We start from the raw sequence: 15,551 nt of genomic DNA, 5'->3' as shown, positions 1-15,551 counted from the left end.
TCTTGTAGAGAAAAAAAATTCTGTACAACAAATCAAAAGTCCCTAAAAACCACCTTGGCGGAACAGGGTAAAAACAGGGGAAGGGGGGAAAATTGGAAAAATTCAGGGGCAGATTTATTGTGCGCTCGAATTTCACGTCTACTCTTTTTCTGCCCGGAGAACTCGAAAAAAGAAAGTTATATTGTTTTACCGCTGGACCTGGTTCGATTTCCCCCTTTAGCGGGGAAGGGGGAAAACAATATCCTCGAGAGTTTTGCCATATGGCTTGTCAAAATATTGCCCCCAAGGTTTTTTGGGCTCGACGATTTAAAAAAAAATGGTATTAGATTCATATCTTGCTTTTCTGCAGTGTTTTCACCGTAGGGGAGACAATGCATCGGGCCTTCGGAGTACGTGGGCAGATTTACTTCGACTATAGAATTGAAACGTACGACAAAACTAAATTTATAAAATGAAACAAATCGGGTAACTTCGATAATCACAGCAAAAGATAATTAATGTTTTGATTGAACTCAAAAGGATAAGATCAAGGATTTGTACTGAACATCGTCTTCTTCATCCTTATCAAAAAAAATATATTTATTGGAACACGCAATCCCTTGGCAGTCTTTGCAAGCAAGTGTGCAAGGCAATCCATTTTTCGGCTACTACAGCGTGAACTGTCACAGTTGGAACGCGTGCAGCTGCAACAAATCACATTTAGCAGATGAGGCGGAGTAGGTCCGTCACGTAATCCCCAACCCCGCTCTTTCGGGTCGAGTTCTGACGCATTATTACGCCATTCTATTACCTGATAGAAGACTCTATAAGAATGAAATTTCAAAGCCGAAGGAGATGGTGGAAGTCTCTCTGGGTTCTCAAAAGTTGATTTCTTTGAGCTGTTCAGTTTTTAAGAAAAACCCTGTACCTACCTTCACTGAGACCCTCCCCTTTCTTAGCCTTGTAGAAACACAGCAAAATATTTTCACCGGCTTGCTGGACTTCTTCTTTCGTAGAGCGCAGATTAAGGAATACTTCACAGTTATTCCTAAGTTCTTCATGGCTTTTCAGGAATGGTAGGACACCCTGCTTTTCTATCCCAAACAGACGGAACGTCGTGTCACAACCAAGAAAAACGTGGTCAACAGGAATAGAGTGACAAACCTGCTCCAGCGATCTTTTGATAAAGTTGAAGTGCTAGTATTTAGTTGACAGCACTCTTGACTTGGTACTGGTTTTGAAGTAGAGATCCCCGGCTACCAGAGGCCGGTGATGGAGAGGATCAATAAATAAGTGTCATTTCCGGCTACTACGTTTACCCTTTCCTTGGCTGCATTAACACCTGTTAATGCAATCAGAACGTCCACATCTCTCTCTGCATAAGGGACAGTGAGGCCGACTTGGACAAGCTTCTTACCAATAGCTCAACTAATGTTCTGCTTATTGTTGGGATTCCGCAAGAAGTCCTCCTTCTTCCTTTGCAGCTTCATACTCAGTGTGAAATCGACGGTCGGACGCTGGATACCTTTCCTTCGTTGAACCTGGGTGACATCCTTGGTAGACAAGCCTGAAAGGTGACCATCCAAGACGATGGAAGCATTTGAATAATTCTATGTCATGAATTACGTAACTGTTGCCAATCTTTTCGAAAGTGTTTCCTGTTTTCCATGGAATATGCTGGAGCAGCCTTCCGCCATCGATCACGTATTTTTCCGGCTCTTTTGATAGGACCTTCACGGGTTCTGCCTTTGCTAATTTACAAATAGCTTTCACCAATTCCGCTTTATATTGCTGTCCTGGCAGGCTTGACGATTTGAAAAGGGCAGTAGGATAGCTGGAGAGTTTTGAATCTGAGAGTTTTTTCCATACCCCCTCCGGCTCTAGTTGCCACTGCTGCAAGAGGTTGGAACAGAAGACTAGCGGCAATTTGTATGTCTTCACCGTCAGCTTCGGAAATGATGCCTTGATAGGCCGTCGTAATCACTTTACTTTTGCACTTGAAGATGTAGCGATCGGCATCGTCCATTGACTTCAGAATTTCTTTTCCTATCTCATCTGCAGCATCCGCGTTGACATCCCTTGCTGCTGTCATACCATTCGATATATTTAGCAATTAAGTGCAGCGTCGCACGGACAGTACTGGGCAAAAAAGCTACTAAAGCCTTTACTTCCTTTCTACCTTTTTCTATCCAAGCTGGTCTTGCGGAAACATACTGGTCAGATAACACGTACTCAACGCTGGTGAATGACTGCATAAGCTCATTAATTTCAGCTCGCAATGGCATTGACATTGTCCAGATCAACTTTGTGTTTCACTCAGTCCATTTCCTCTTGTAAGTACCATGCTTTTTTTCAGTGATCTCATCAATACTTGCTCAATTACTAAGTCAGGAGAGAGCCCAGCCCAAAAACTGTCGCATCTTTGAATGAGAAACATCCCATCCGTGACCTTCTGGTTACTTTCTTTCAGCTCTTCCATTTGCTGAAGAAATATTCTCACTGATTTCATATATAGGCTGTGGCATGCAACTCCAAAGTAAGGGAACATCTCAGAGAGTGTTTGAAGATACTGCACCCAGTTTCCGGTCCATTCTGCCCTGATGGCCTTCTTAAGCACTCCAAACATTTCTGAATACTGAAGCCATATTTTTTCAGTCCTGTTGTTCTGCAGCGTGTCATGAAACTCCATCATTCACGTTTGGGTTAGAAGCACTACGTGTGCGTTGGATGCGTCTTCAAGGGTTACTTTCTCATTCAGTAGAGCTATACATATTGCCGAAGCTTCTGCAAAGTCTTGATGACTCACACGTATGTCATCTCTGCAGTTGAAACCATACGAATTGCAAACGAGAGTGATGTGCAATTCTGAATCTATAAGCTTGTGCGCTCTCAGGGCTCTTGAAACAGTCTTACCGCTAAGGATATGCTTAATGGTGCTACCGGCATATAGGCATTCGAGCACTACTTTTATTCCTGTTTCCGTCATCAAGTGCCCAATCACTCCAAGAAAGCTCATACGGCAATGGAACCCACCGATCATTGGAACTGCTGCCTTGAGATGACTATAAACAGGTTCAGCATTGATGATGTTCACCGCTTTTATGTACAAAGGTTGGTCGAAAGTCACAACTGGTACCATTCCGTGCTGGCGTGCTTTATCAGAGGTAAAATGTAAAGTCGTGTATAAACAAGAAAGATAGGAGGGATTATAGTCGATCATAGGCAGAAAAACAATTGACGAAGCGTCTTTGTATGACCCAAGGTGAATTGCTTGCATAAATCCACCCCATACAACCCGTTTCGCGTCATGTATCTAGCTTGCATGCCATAGTAGGTCAATGCCATTGATTTTCCCGTCGAAGCTGATAGTCGGGATGGGTTTGTACACAAGACTGTTCTCCTGTTGGCTTCTGCTGTAGAAGAAGAAAAGCTCTTGTCCAACCTGCTGAAGTACTTCAAGGTTTACAATTATTCTTGGGATTATGATTGGAAATTTTGGTAGCCTTGATGCGGCAGCAGCTACCATGCCCATTCCATGGAAAGTACCTTTTCCGTCGATAGTACAAATGTTGCGGTTGACATTGTCGCCATTGAACTACATGAAAGATTGCTGGAAGTTCTGTATCATGAGTTACTGCGGCAGAACGCACGAATCGAAGCACTTCAGAGTCAGAAGTAGGAAAACCGAGCCTATTCAGCTGGTCGATGAAAAAACGTGAGCTAGATTGCCGGTGTAGCTGGACTCCAAGGTATACTTACAAAGGAGTGAGCAAAAATTGGGGACGGCAAGCCTGCATTATTGCTTGACCGATTGAACCTACCAGAAGGTTGTACGAAAAATGTAGTTCAATGCCACTCTATAGGGCTATAATGAAAGAAAGGTCAAAGTGGCGAGGGCACGTTGTGCGGATGAAGGATGAAAGAATTCTGAAGATTGTTCTTTTTTGCCAACCGTGTACGACTAAGCGGAAAGCAGGTCGTCCTCGTCTGCGGTGGGAAGACGTCACAAAGAAAGATTTAAAGGAAATGGGAACTACGTGGGAGGGTGTAAAAAGGGAGGCTTTGAATAGATTGAGATGGAGGAGGACCGTGCGTGACTGTGTTGGTCTCAGGCGGCTTGGTGTTGCGGTGACTTGTTAGTAGTAGTAGTAGTAGTAGGTAGTAAATCTCCAGTAAACAGGAAAAGAGAAGCACCAGGGGATAGGATATTAAACTCTCGTCAAAACGGTGTTAGAGGGTTTTAAAACTGAGTTGATAGACCTTTGTCTCCTCTCTAAATTCTGTAGAGCCGTCAAACTAGCTTTTTCCCTTTAGAGAATATCTTGATTTTCCCCTCTTTTTCCCTAGTAACTATAAAACGGGGGAAAGGCTAATGACAGAGCAATCAAAGCAACATATTCATTTTTATCGAACTGGGAAACCCCAGAAAACAAGTCTTGCAGACTACGGTACAGGATCTTTATTTACCCTCTCTTTTCCCCCTGTAAGTGGGGAAACGGGGGAACGACTTATTATTCAGCAATAAAAAACGCGCATCCGATTTTTTTGGACCCAAGAGCATCAGGAATGCCATTCTCAGCAACAAAAACTACCGGTCGTAGATTTTCGAGTTTTCCCCTGGATTTTCCCCTCCCCCCCCCGTTTTTCTCTCTGTTCCCCAAAGAGGATTATTGGGGTCTTTCGGTATGTTGTACAGAATTTTTTCCTCTACAAAGTGGTGTAAAAATCATTTATATTGAAATTTGTCCCAGATCGTCGATTTTTTTTCGTAGATTTACTGGACGTAGATTTATTGCTAAATTATACATAGAATTAAAGGAGTAAAGCTCGTGCTTTCAGTGGCTTCGCACCATATGTAAGTTTGATGGGGGAGTAGTTTCCTCCACCTCCCCTTGACGTCTCTCTCTGAACTAACTCAAAGTTTGGCTGGCGCTAAACTAACTAAAAAAACTAGTGTTAATGTCATTCCTACTTTTGGAAAGAAAGAATGTTGAAAGATATACCGCTTTATCTAGAAGAAAATATTTCATATTTCTTCATTTCCTCAATCAAGTCCATACTTAATCATTTTCTCGTAAATTTCTAAAATAGTTAAAGAATGACAAGATATTGCGTCTTTTTTGTTTGTTTGCACTAGTTAGGCACAGATAAAAGATAAGAACGCATCTAACCAGCTGGCCTTGTATTAATATTCTAGATAGAACCATATCCGTTACAAAATGAGTTTGAAAATAAAATTTATATTGTGCTATTTATTTATTTGCTCAGTTCAGGCTTTCCCCTCAAAATCAGGTAACATATCATCTTCCATAGTTCGCTATGAAGTTCACTATTTAAATCTTTTATCCCTATTGTTGAATTTTTAGGTTTCTTGGCTGAGACATTTTTAGGAATATCTTAAAATCCTCCACAATGGGACATTGAGATTTTTTTTAGATTTCGGGAGATTAAGGATACAACAAAAATATCAACACAGGGTTGCGATGCTCTAGGACCTCTAGTGGAATGAAATTTGTGTTTTGCCTTCAGCCGTTCTTTCCAGACAATACTTTCCCTCCAAAAAAAGATAACATTATGTTTCATTGCTTGGATTAAAGTCAGATATCGAGTTCTTATGCTCAGGGCTTTCCTCCTAAAATTTAGATTTTTTAGTTCTTATTTGGGAATATTTTTATTTTAAGGATTTAATAGAACTGTTCATTATTGGGAGTTTGGAATCTGTTCGCTGCTTAATTCTTTTTATTTCTTTCCTTTCTTTTGAGGTTTTGGTAAGTTACATGATATAGCACAAGTATTATTTCATGGTTGTCACACTCTTAAACCAACTCTTGGTTGGCATACTCGTGAGTGGCATTTGTATTGTGGCTTTGACTTATTAAATAAAGAAAAACAAGTTTTTTTAACTGAAAGTAAGGAGCGACATTAAAACTTAAAACGAACAGAAATTATTCCGTATATGAAAGAGGCTGTCCCCTCCTCAACGCCTCGCTCTTTACGCTAAAGTTTTTCCTTGTTAAAAAAATAGAGTTGTGAGACAGTCAAACTTTAGCGTAAAGAGCGAGGCGTTGAAGAGGGGACAGCCCCTTTCATATACGGAATAATTTCTGTTCGTTTTAAGTTTTAGTGTCGCTCCTTACTTTCAGTTAAAAAAACTTGTTTTTCTTTATTTAATTTTTGAACGTTTTTGAAAAAATGCAGGTTTTGATCTTGGCTCACCGTACATGAATAATTAAAACAAAATTTGCATATTAATTTACTTTTATTTGGTTAAATGGCTTTCTTGAAAGTTGTTTAATTTTATTTAAGAAGGTTTTTATTTGTAATAAATATATGTAACTTGCGAATTAACTCACGTAACGAACTTCTATATTCATATATTTTAATACGTATATTAGGGGGTTCGCCCCCTAGTTAATACCTTGCTCTTTAGGTGAAATTTCGAATTTTGTTCCAATTCTTTAAAAATGACCCTTAATCACAAAGGTCGTTAATTAGAATAATTAGCTCTTATGAAAGTACTAAAAAATCTTTGGCTTAAAGAGTGAGATATTGACTAGGGGGTGAACCCAATCAAATACGTAATATTTTTGGTTCGTATTAAGTTTTAATGTTGCTGCTGTTGCAGTTGAAAAACTTGTTTTTTATATTTAATTTCTGATCTTTTTTTAAATAATGCTGGGAAGTCCGGCGTCCCCTTCATAGCAATGTCCCTTCCCCCATTAAAACTTCCTTCATGGAAAGATCCTCCCACATAACCCCCGCCCCCACCCCCCACAACCGCGACAAAACTCCCCAGAAAACGTTTGTATACTTCCCAATAACCAATACTATTACGTTAGCATTGAGTAAAGTTTATGAATTTCAGCCCTCCCTCTGGGAACTTTGGGGGAATAAGTCATCCTAAAAGACATATTTATCGTATTTTCCATCATTCTGAACAAAATGGCTATCTCAAAATTTTGATTGGGTGACTTTGGGAAAAAAATGAGCATGAGAGGGGGCCTAGTTGCCCTCCATTTTTTTTGGGTCACTTAAAAATGGCACTACAACTTTTAATTTCCATTCCAATGAGCCTTCCCACGATATTCTAGGACCACTGGGTCAATACGATCACCCCTGGGGAAAAAAAACAAACAAACAAATAAACACGCACCCGTGATCATTCTTCTGGCAAAAAATGCAAAATTCCACATTTTTGTAGATAGAAGCTTGAAACCTCTACAGTAGGGTTCTCTGATACGCGGAATATGAAGGTGTGATTTTCATTAAGGTTCTATAATTTTTAGGGGGTCTTTCCCCCTTTTTCAGAAAATCAGCCAAATTTTCTCAGGTGCGTAACTTTTGATGGGTAGGACTAAACTTGATGAAACGTATATATTTGAAATCAACATTAAAATCTTATTCTTTTTGTGTATCTATTTGTATCAAATACCGTTTTCTAGAGTTTTGGTTACCATTGAGCCGGGTCGCTCCTTACTTACAGTTCGTTACCACAAACTGTTTGACATTGGGTAAAGTTCATAACTTTCAGCCCTCCCCCTGGGGGCTTTGAGGGATTAAGTCATTCTAAAAGACATAGTTATAATATTTTCGACCATGCTGAACAAAATGGCTATCTCAAAATTTTGATGGGGTGACTTTGGGAAAATAATGAGCGTGGAAGGGGGCCTTTTTGCCCTCCATTTTTTTGGTCACTTAAAAAGGGCACTAGAACTTTTAATTTCCGTTCCATTGAGCCCTCCCATGATATTCTAGGACCACTGGGTCGATACGATCACCCCTGGGAAAAAAAAAAAACAAATAAACACGCATCCGTGATCTTTCGTCAGGCAAAAAAAGGAAAATTCCACATTTTTGTAGATAGGAGCTTGAAACCTCTACAGTAGGGTTCTCTGATACGTTGAATATGATGGTGTGATTTTCATTAAGGTTCTATAACTTTTAGGGGGTCTTTCTCCCTTTTTTCGAAAATCAGCCAAATTTTCTCAGGCACGTAGCTTTCGATAGGTAAGATTAAACTTGATGAAACTTATATATTTGACATCAGAATTAAAATCTAATCTTTCGATGTATCTATTGGTATAAAAATTCCGTTTCTTAGAGTTTCGGTTACCATTGAGCCGGGTCGCTCCTTACTTACAGTTCGTTACCACGAACTGTTTGATATGTGTTGCCCAGGATTTTCGCTTCAAAAAAAGGTATTGTTTATTATATTTATATAAAAAGGTATCTGTTTCCAGTTGCCGTAAGGTTGGATGACAGACTATCTTCCCCTGTAAAAAATTACACATCAGATGAAAAGGTGATAATCATCGACGCCCTTTGCGACATCAGTGTCTCAGTAGGTTTATTGTTTTATCCTACCTATTTTGTTCGAGAATAAAAATGCTGCACCCAGGAGGTTGCCGAATAAAAAATTGCAGACGTCCCCTCAAGGAGCCGAAACCTATTCCATAGTCGCCGTGCTTCCATGGTAACAAAGAGATGAATAATCTAAATCCAGTCGTTAGTAGCATTAATGTATTCTGAGCAAGATTCAAAAACGTAAGCTGAGACATAAAGAAGGAAAATACTTTATTTGAGGCTAAATAACCAAAATTCCTGATATTCAGACAAAAATTTCTATAAAATTTATAATTTTGATAATTGAAAACATCGAAATTGAAAACACTGAATCACTGACTCCTACTCTATTTAAGGAAATGATTTCTCTGGGTCTCTTAAAGGTTCAAAATTTTCAAAAGAAACCTTTAAGCAATTTCAATTAAAGAGGTCAAAGAGATCCTTAGCTTTTCTCAACTCTTCTTTGAGCATTGCTTTCTTCTCTTTCAGTAATACTAACTTTGCTACAAGTTCTTGACCCTCGATTTTTTTTCTTTTCCTGTAAGCTCGGGCGGATTCCTTATTTCTTTCTTTTTGACCTTTTGCGCATTCCTGGGGACAATATGAAGGTATTGTATTATTTATTATATAATATATATAATAAATATATCTTTTATTGTTTGCATTAAAGACACATTTTGAGTCTTTCCACTGAAGTAATTCCCCGTAAAACTTAATTGCCTGGGGTGATCAGTGAGTTGTTTTTTGGGATAATGGGAATTCTTCGTCACAGTATTTTAGTAGTTTTTGGCCATTTTTTATCATACTTTTTTTTACTCTTGAAGTTTCAGGAATCGATATGACATAGCGAAAAGTCTTCTAACCTCGTTTTCCTATGCCTATTTCTCAAAACTGCCTTTTCCTATACCTTGTAAACTATAAATATATGATAGATATATAGGGAATAAAAAATAGTTGAGCTTCAATTTACTTAGAGGGCCTCCAAGGAAATATTGAAAAATAGTAAAAAAAATTATAAATCTTTCAGGTATAACATGAATCATGGTGACCACAATCCATTGGGACCAACTTGTGAAAGTTTTGGGTGGGTTGGGAAGGGATGGAGTGGAGAAATATTTTTTTTTTTTTAATATCTAGGAGGCCAAATTTTTCATTCTATTTATTTTTTAAATGAAAAACACCAAAACAGGTACTTTTGAATGAAATACTCCAAAAAAGGGTGTTAGTGAAAATACCCATACAAAGGTTGAAGTCTAAAATCTGATTATTGACAACCAGCATGCACATATTGCCTTTTGATTCAGTTCTAAAGCAATATTAACTTAACCTAAGACTTTCAACTTTGTCAACTATTCCAGTCGTAAGATATATCACCTGGACATCTTGACAGCCTGGTCTAATTTGACAACCCGGATACACTTAAACTAGTATGATTTAGCTCAATAGTGGCAGTAATAGAAGCAGTAGCAGTAGTAAAAGTAGTAGCAAAATTTATATTAATATTAGTTGCCTTGGAAAGTTCAGCCTAATATTCTAAGGTGTTGCTGTGATATTGCTATTATCACAGCAACTCTTTGATAACCCGCATAAACGTAAAATGTTTTGACTGTATTCAACAACATTCCCTGAAATTTTTATGAAAACTCTTAGCATAAGCAATAAAAGTATTAGCAGGAGCACTGTGAGTATTATTAGTGATAGTGTTGGTAATATTATTAATAATAGCAATAATAGTATTCACATTGTGCTTCCTTGGTCTTGTTTAGCATCTTCCTTTCACGCCCTGATAGTTTCAACTTATATTTTAAGCCGTGTCTGAGATATTGCTGATACATCTTTTTGATAACCTGCATGCACATAATGTGTCTTGATTTAGCCCAACATACCCCTCCAGAGTCACACACACACACACACACACACACACACACACACATACACATAAACACACACACAAACACATACACATACACATACACAAACACAAACAAACACATACACAAAAAAACACACACACACACACACACACAAAAACAAACACACAAAAATACAAACACCAACAAAAAAAAACAAAAAAACACACACACACACATACAATGACAAAAACACACAAAAAAACAAACAGAAACCAAAACACACAAACACAAACACACAAACAAACACCCACACCCCCACTCACAAACAGAGACACACACACATACACACAAACACACACACACACACACACACACACACACACACACACACACACACACACACACACAAACACACATACACAGGTGTGCAAAGGTCAGGAATGGTAGGAGAGCCTGCTTTCCTATCCCAAACAAACGGAACGTCGGGTCACAACCAAGAAAAACGTAGTCAACAGGAATAGAGTGACAAACCTGCTTCAGCGATCTTTTGATAAAGTTGATGGACTAGTATTTAGTTGAAAGCACTCTTGACTTGGTACTGGTTTTGAAGTAGAGATCTCTGGCTACCAGAGGCAGGTGAGGGAGGAGAAGGATCAATAAATAAGTGTCGTTTCCGGCTACTATGGTTACCCTTTCCTTGGCTGCATTAACACCTGTTAATGCAATCAGAACGTCCGCATCTCTCTCTGCATGAGGGACTGTGAGGCCGACTTGGACAAGCTTCTTACCAATAGCTCAACTAATGTTCTGCTTATTGTTGGGATTCCGCAAGAAGTCCTCCTTCTTCCTTTGCAGCTTCATGCTCAGTGTGAAATCGACGGTCGGACGCTGGATACCTTTCCTTCGTTGAACCTAGGTGACATCTTTGGTAGACAAGCCTGAAGTGTAACCATCCAAGACGATGGAAGCATTTGAATAATTCTATGTCATGAATGAAACGTAACTGTTGCCAATCTTTTCGAAAGTGTTTCCTGTTTTCCATGGAATATACTGTAGCGGCCTTCCGCCATCGATCATGTATTTTTCCGGCTCTTTTGATAGGACCTTCACATGTTCTGCCTTTGCTAATTTACAAATAGCCTTCACTAATTCCGCTTTATATGGCTGTCCTGGCAGGCTTGACGATTTGAAAAGGGCAGTAGGATAGCTGGAGAGATCTGAGAGTTTTTTCCATATCCCCTCCGGCTGTAGTTGCCGCTGCTGCAAGAGGTTGGAACAGAGGACTAGCGTCAATTTGTATGTCTTCACCGTCAGCTTCGGAAATGATGCCTTGATAGGCCGTCGTAATCACTTTACTTTGGCGCTTGAAGATGTAGCGATCGGCATCGTCCATTGACTTCAGAATTTCTTTTCCTATCTCATCTGCGGCATCCGCGCTGACATCCCTTGCTGCTGTCATACCATTCGATATATTTAGCAATTGAGTGCAGCTGTCGCATGGACTGTACTGGGCCAAAAAAGCTACTAAAGCCTTTACTTCCTTTCTATCTCTTTCTATCCAAGCTGGTCTTGCGGAAACATGCTGGTCAGATAACACGTACTCAAAACCGGTGAGTGACTGCATAAGCTCATTAATTTCAGCTCGCACTGGCATTGACATTGTCCAGATTAACTTTGTGTTTCACTCAGTCCATTTCCTCTCGTAAGTCCCATGCTTTTCTTCAGTGATCACATCAATACCTGCTCAGTTACTAAGTCAGGAGAGAGCCCAGCCCAAAATCTGTCGCATCTTTGAATGGCAAACATGCCATCCGCGACCTTCTGGTTAATTTCTTTCAGCTCTTCCATTTGATGAAGAAATATTCTCACTGATTTCATATACAGGTTGCGGCATGCAGCTCCAAAGTAAGGGAGCATCTCAGAGAGTTCTTGAAGATACTGCACCCAGTTTCCGGTCCGTTCTGCCCTGATGGCCTTCTTAAGCACTCCGAACATTTCTGAATGGTGAAGCCATATTTTTGCAGTTCTATTGTTCTGCAGCGTGTCTTGAAACTGCATCATTCGGGTTTGGATTCGACGCACTACGTCTGCGTTGGATGCGTCTTCAAGGGTTACTTCTTCATTCAGTAGAGCTATACATATTGCCGAAGCTTCTGCAAAGTTTTGATGGCTCACACGTATGTCATCTCTGCAGTTGAAACCATACGAATTGCAAACGAGAGTGATGTGCAATGCTGAATCTATAAGCTTGTGCACTCTCATGGCTCTTGAAACAGACTTACCGCTAAGGACATGCTTAATGGTGTTACCGGCATATAGGCATTCGAGCAGTACTTTTATTTCTGTTTCCGTCATCAAGTGCCCAATCACTCCAAGAAAGCTCATACGGCAATGGAACCCACCGATCATTGGAACTGCTGCCTTGAGATGACTATAAACAGGTTCAGCATTGATGATGTTCACCGCTTTCATGTATAACGGTTGGTCGAAAGTAACAACTGTTACCAATCCGTGCGGCGTGCTTTATCTGAGATAAAACGTAAAGTCATGTATACACAAGAAAGATCGGAGGGATTATAGTCGATCATAGGCAGAAAAACAATTGACGAAGCGTCTTTGTATGACCCAAGGTGAATTGCTTGCATAAATCCACCCCATACAACCCGTTTCGCGTCATGTATCTAGCTTGCATGCCATAGTAGGTCAATGCCATCGATTTTGTCGTCGAAGGTGATAGTCGGGATGGGTTTGTACACAAGACTGTTCTCCTGTTGGCTTCTGCTGTAGAAGAAGAAAAGCTCTTGTCCAACCTGCTGGAGTACTTCAAGGTTTACAATTATTCTTGGGATTATGATAGGAAATTTTGTTAGCCTTGATGCGGCAGCAGCTAGCATGCCCATTCCATGGAAAGTACCTTTTCCGTCGATAGTGCAAATGTTGCGGTCGACATTGTCGCCAATGAACTACATGAAAGAATGCTGGAAGTTCTGTATCATGAGTTACTGCGGCAGAACGCTCGAATCGAAGCACTTCAGAGTCAGAAGTAGGAAAACCGAGCCTATTCAGCTGGTCGATGAAAAATCGGGATCCAGATTGCTAGTGTAGCTGGACTCCAAGGTATACTTACAAAGGAGTGAGCAAAAATTGGGGACGGCAAGCCTGCATTATTGCTTGACCGATTGAACCTACCAGTAGGTTGTACGAAAAATGTAGTTCAATACCACTCTATAGGGCTATAATGAAAGAAAGGTCGAGGTGGCTAGGGCACGTTGTGCGGATGAAGGATGACAGATTGCTGAAGATTGTTCTTTTTTGCCAATCGTATACGACTAAACGGAAATCAGGTCGTCCTCGTCTGCGGTGGGAAGATGTCACAAAGAAAGATTTAAAGGAAATGGGAACTACGTGGGAGGGTGTAAAAAGGGAGGCTTTGAATAGATTGGGATGGAGGAGGACCGTGCGTGGCTGTGTTGGTCTCAGGTGGCTTGGTGTTGCGGTGACTTGTTAGTAGTAGCAGTAGAAGGTAGTAAATCTCCAGTAAACAGGAAAAGAGAAGCACCAGGGGATAGGATATTAAACTCTCGTCAACACGGTGTTAGAGGGTTTTAAAACGGAGTTGATAGACCTTTGTCTCCTCTCCAAATTCTGTAGAGCCGTCAAACTAACTTTTCCCTTGAGAGGATATCTTGATTTCCCCCTCTTTTTCCCTAGTAAGTAGAAAACGGGGGAAAGGCTAATGACAGAGCAATCAAAGCCACATATTCATTCTTATAGCACTGGGAAACCCCAGAAAACAAGTCTTGCAGACTACGGTACAGGATCTTTATTTACCCCCTCTTTTCCCCCTGTAAGTGGGGAAAAGGGGGAACGACTTATTACACAGCAATAAAAAACAGCCACCCGATGTTTTTGGACCCAACAGCATCAGGAATGCCATTCTCAGCATCAAAAACTACCAGTCGTAGATTTTCGAGTTTTCCCCTGAATTTTCCCCTTTCCCTCCGTGTTTTACCCTGTTCCGCAAAGAGGATTCTTGGGAACTTTTGGGATGTTGTACAGAATTTTATCTTCTACAAAGTGGTGTAAAAATCATTTATATTGAAATTTGTCCCAGATCGTCGATTTTTTTCGTAGATTTACTGGACTTATATTGCTAAATTATACATAGAATTAAAGGAGTAAAGCTTGTGCTTTCAGTGGCTTCTCACCCTATGTAAGTTTGATGGTGGAGTAGTTTCCTCCACCTCCCCTTGACGTCTCTCTCTGAACTAACTCAATGTTTGGCTGGCACTAAACTAACTAAAAAACTAGTGTTAATGTCATTCCTACTTTTGGAAAGAAAGAATATTGAAAGATATACCGCTGATTTTTGAAGAAAATATTCCATATTTCTTCATTTCCTCAATCAAGTCCATACTTAATCGTTTTCTCGTAAATTTCTAAAATAGTTAAAGAATGACAAGATATTGCGTCTTTTTTTGTTTGCACTAGTTAGGCACAGATAAAAGATAAGAACGCATCTAACCAGCTGGCCTTGTATTAATATTCTAGATAGAACCATATCCGTTACAAAATGAATTTGAAAATAAAATTTATATTGTGCTATTTATTTATTTGCTCAGTTCAGGCTTTCCCCTCAAAATCAGGTAATATATCATCTTCCATAGTTCGCTATGAAGTTCACTATTTAAATCTTTTATCCCTAATGTTGAATTTTTAGGTTTCTTGGCTGAGACATTTTTAGGAATATCTTAAAATCCTTCACAATGGGACATTGAGATTTTTTTTTTAGATATCGGGAGATTAAGGATACAACAAAAATATCAACACAAGGTTGCGATGCTCTAAGACCTCTAGTGGAATGAAATTTATGTTTTGCCTTCAACCGTTCTTACCAGACAATACTTTCCCTCCAAAAAAGATAACATTATGTTTCATTGCTTGGATTAAAGTCAGATATCGAGTTCTTATGCTCAGGGCTTTCCTCCTAAAATTTAGATTTTTTTAGTTCTTATTTGGGAATATTTTTCTTTTAAGGATTTAATAGAACTGTTCATTATTGGGAGTTTGGAATCTGTTCGCTGCTTAATTCTTTTTATTTCTTTCCTTTCTTTTGAGGTTTTGGTAAGTTACATGATATAGCACAAGTATTATTTCATGGTTGTCACACCTTTAAACCAACTCTTGGTTGGCATACTCTTGAGTGGTATTTGTATTGTGGCTTTGACTTATATGTGTTGCCCAGGCTTTTCGCTTCAAAAAAAGGTATTGTTTATTATATTTTATATATATAATATTAATTTATTATAATGTTAACTATAATATTAATTTATTATATATATAAAAGGTATCTTATATTGTTTGCATTAAAGACAC

At 39.4% G+C, this 15,551-nt stretch overlaps 1 protein-coding gene across 1 annotated transcript in view; it reads left to right on the top strand.

The window, feature by feature from the left end:
* The first annotated feature begins 5,216 nt into the window (after positions 1-5,216).
* The window catches only part of LOC148939225 (uncharacterized), a 329,493-nt gene continuing 319,158 nt past the window's right edge, over positions 5,217-15,551 (top strand). The window contains exon 1 of the mRNA XM_089106790.1: positions 5,217-5,271. The gene's annotated coding sequence lies outside the window, so the exon portion shown is untranslated. The remainder of the gene's footprint in view (positions 5,272-15,551) is intronic.

This window comes from Artemia sp. Qi Xiang Cuo, chromosome 21 (assembly GCF_049724085.1).
Source record: "Artemia sp. Qi Xiang Cuo chromosome 21, ASM4972408v1, whole genome shotgun sequence".
Classification (NCBI taxonomy): domain Eukaryota; kingdom Metazoa; phylum Arthropoda; class Branchiopoda; order Anostraca; family Artemiidae; genus Artemia; species Artemia sp. Qi Xiang Cuo.
The sequence above is the reverse complement of the archived record's forward strand: the minus strand, read 5'-3'. Positions and strand labels throughout refer to the sequence as shown.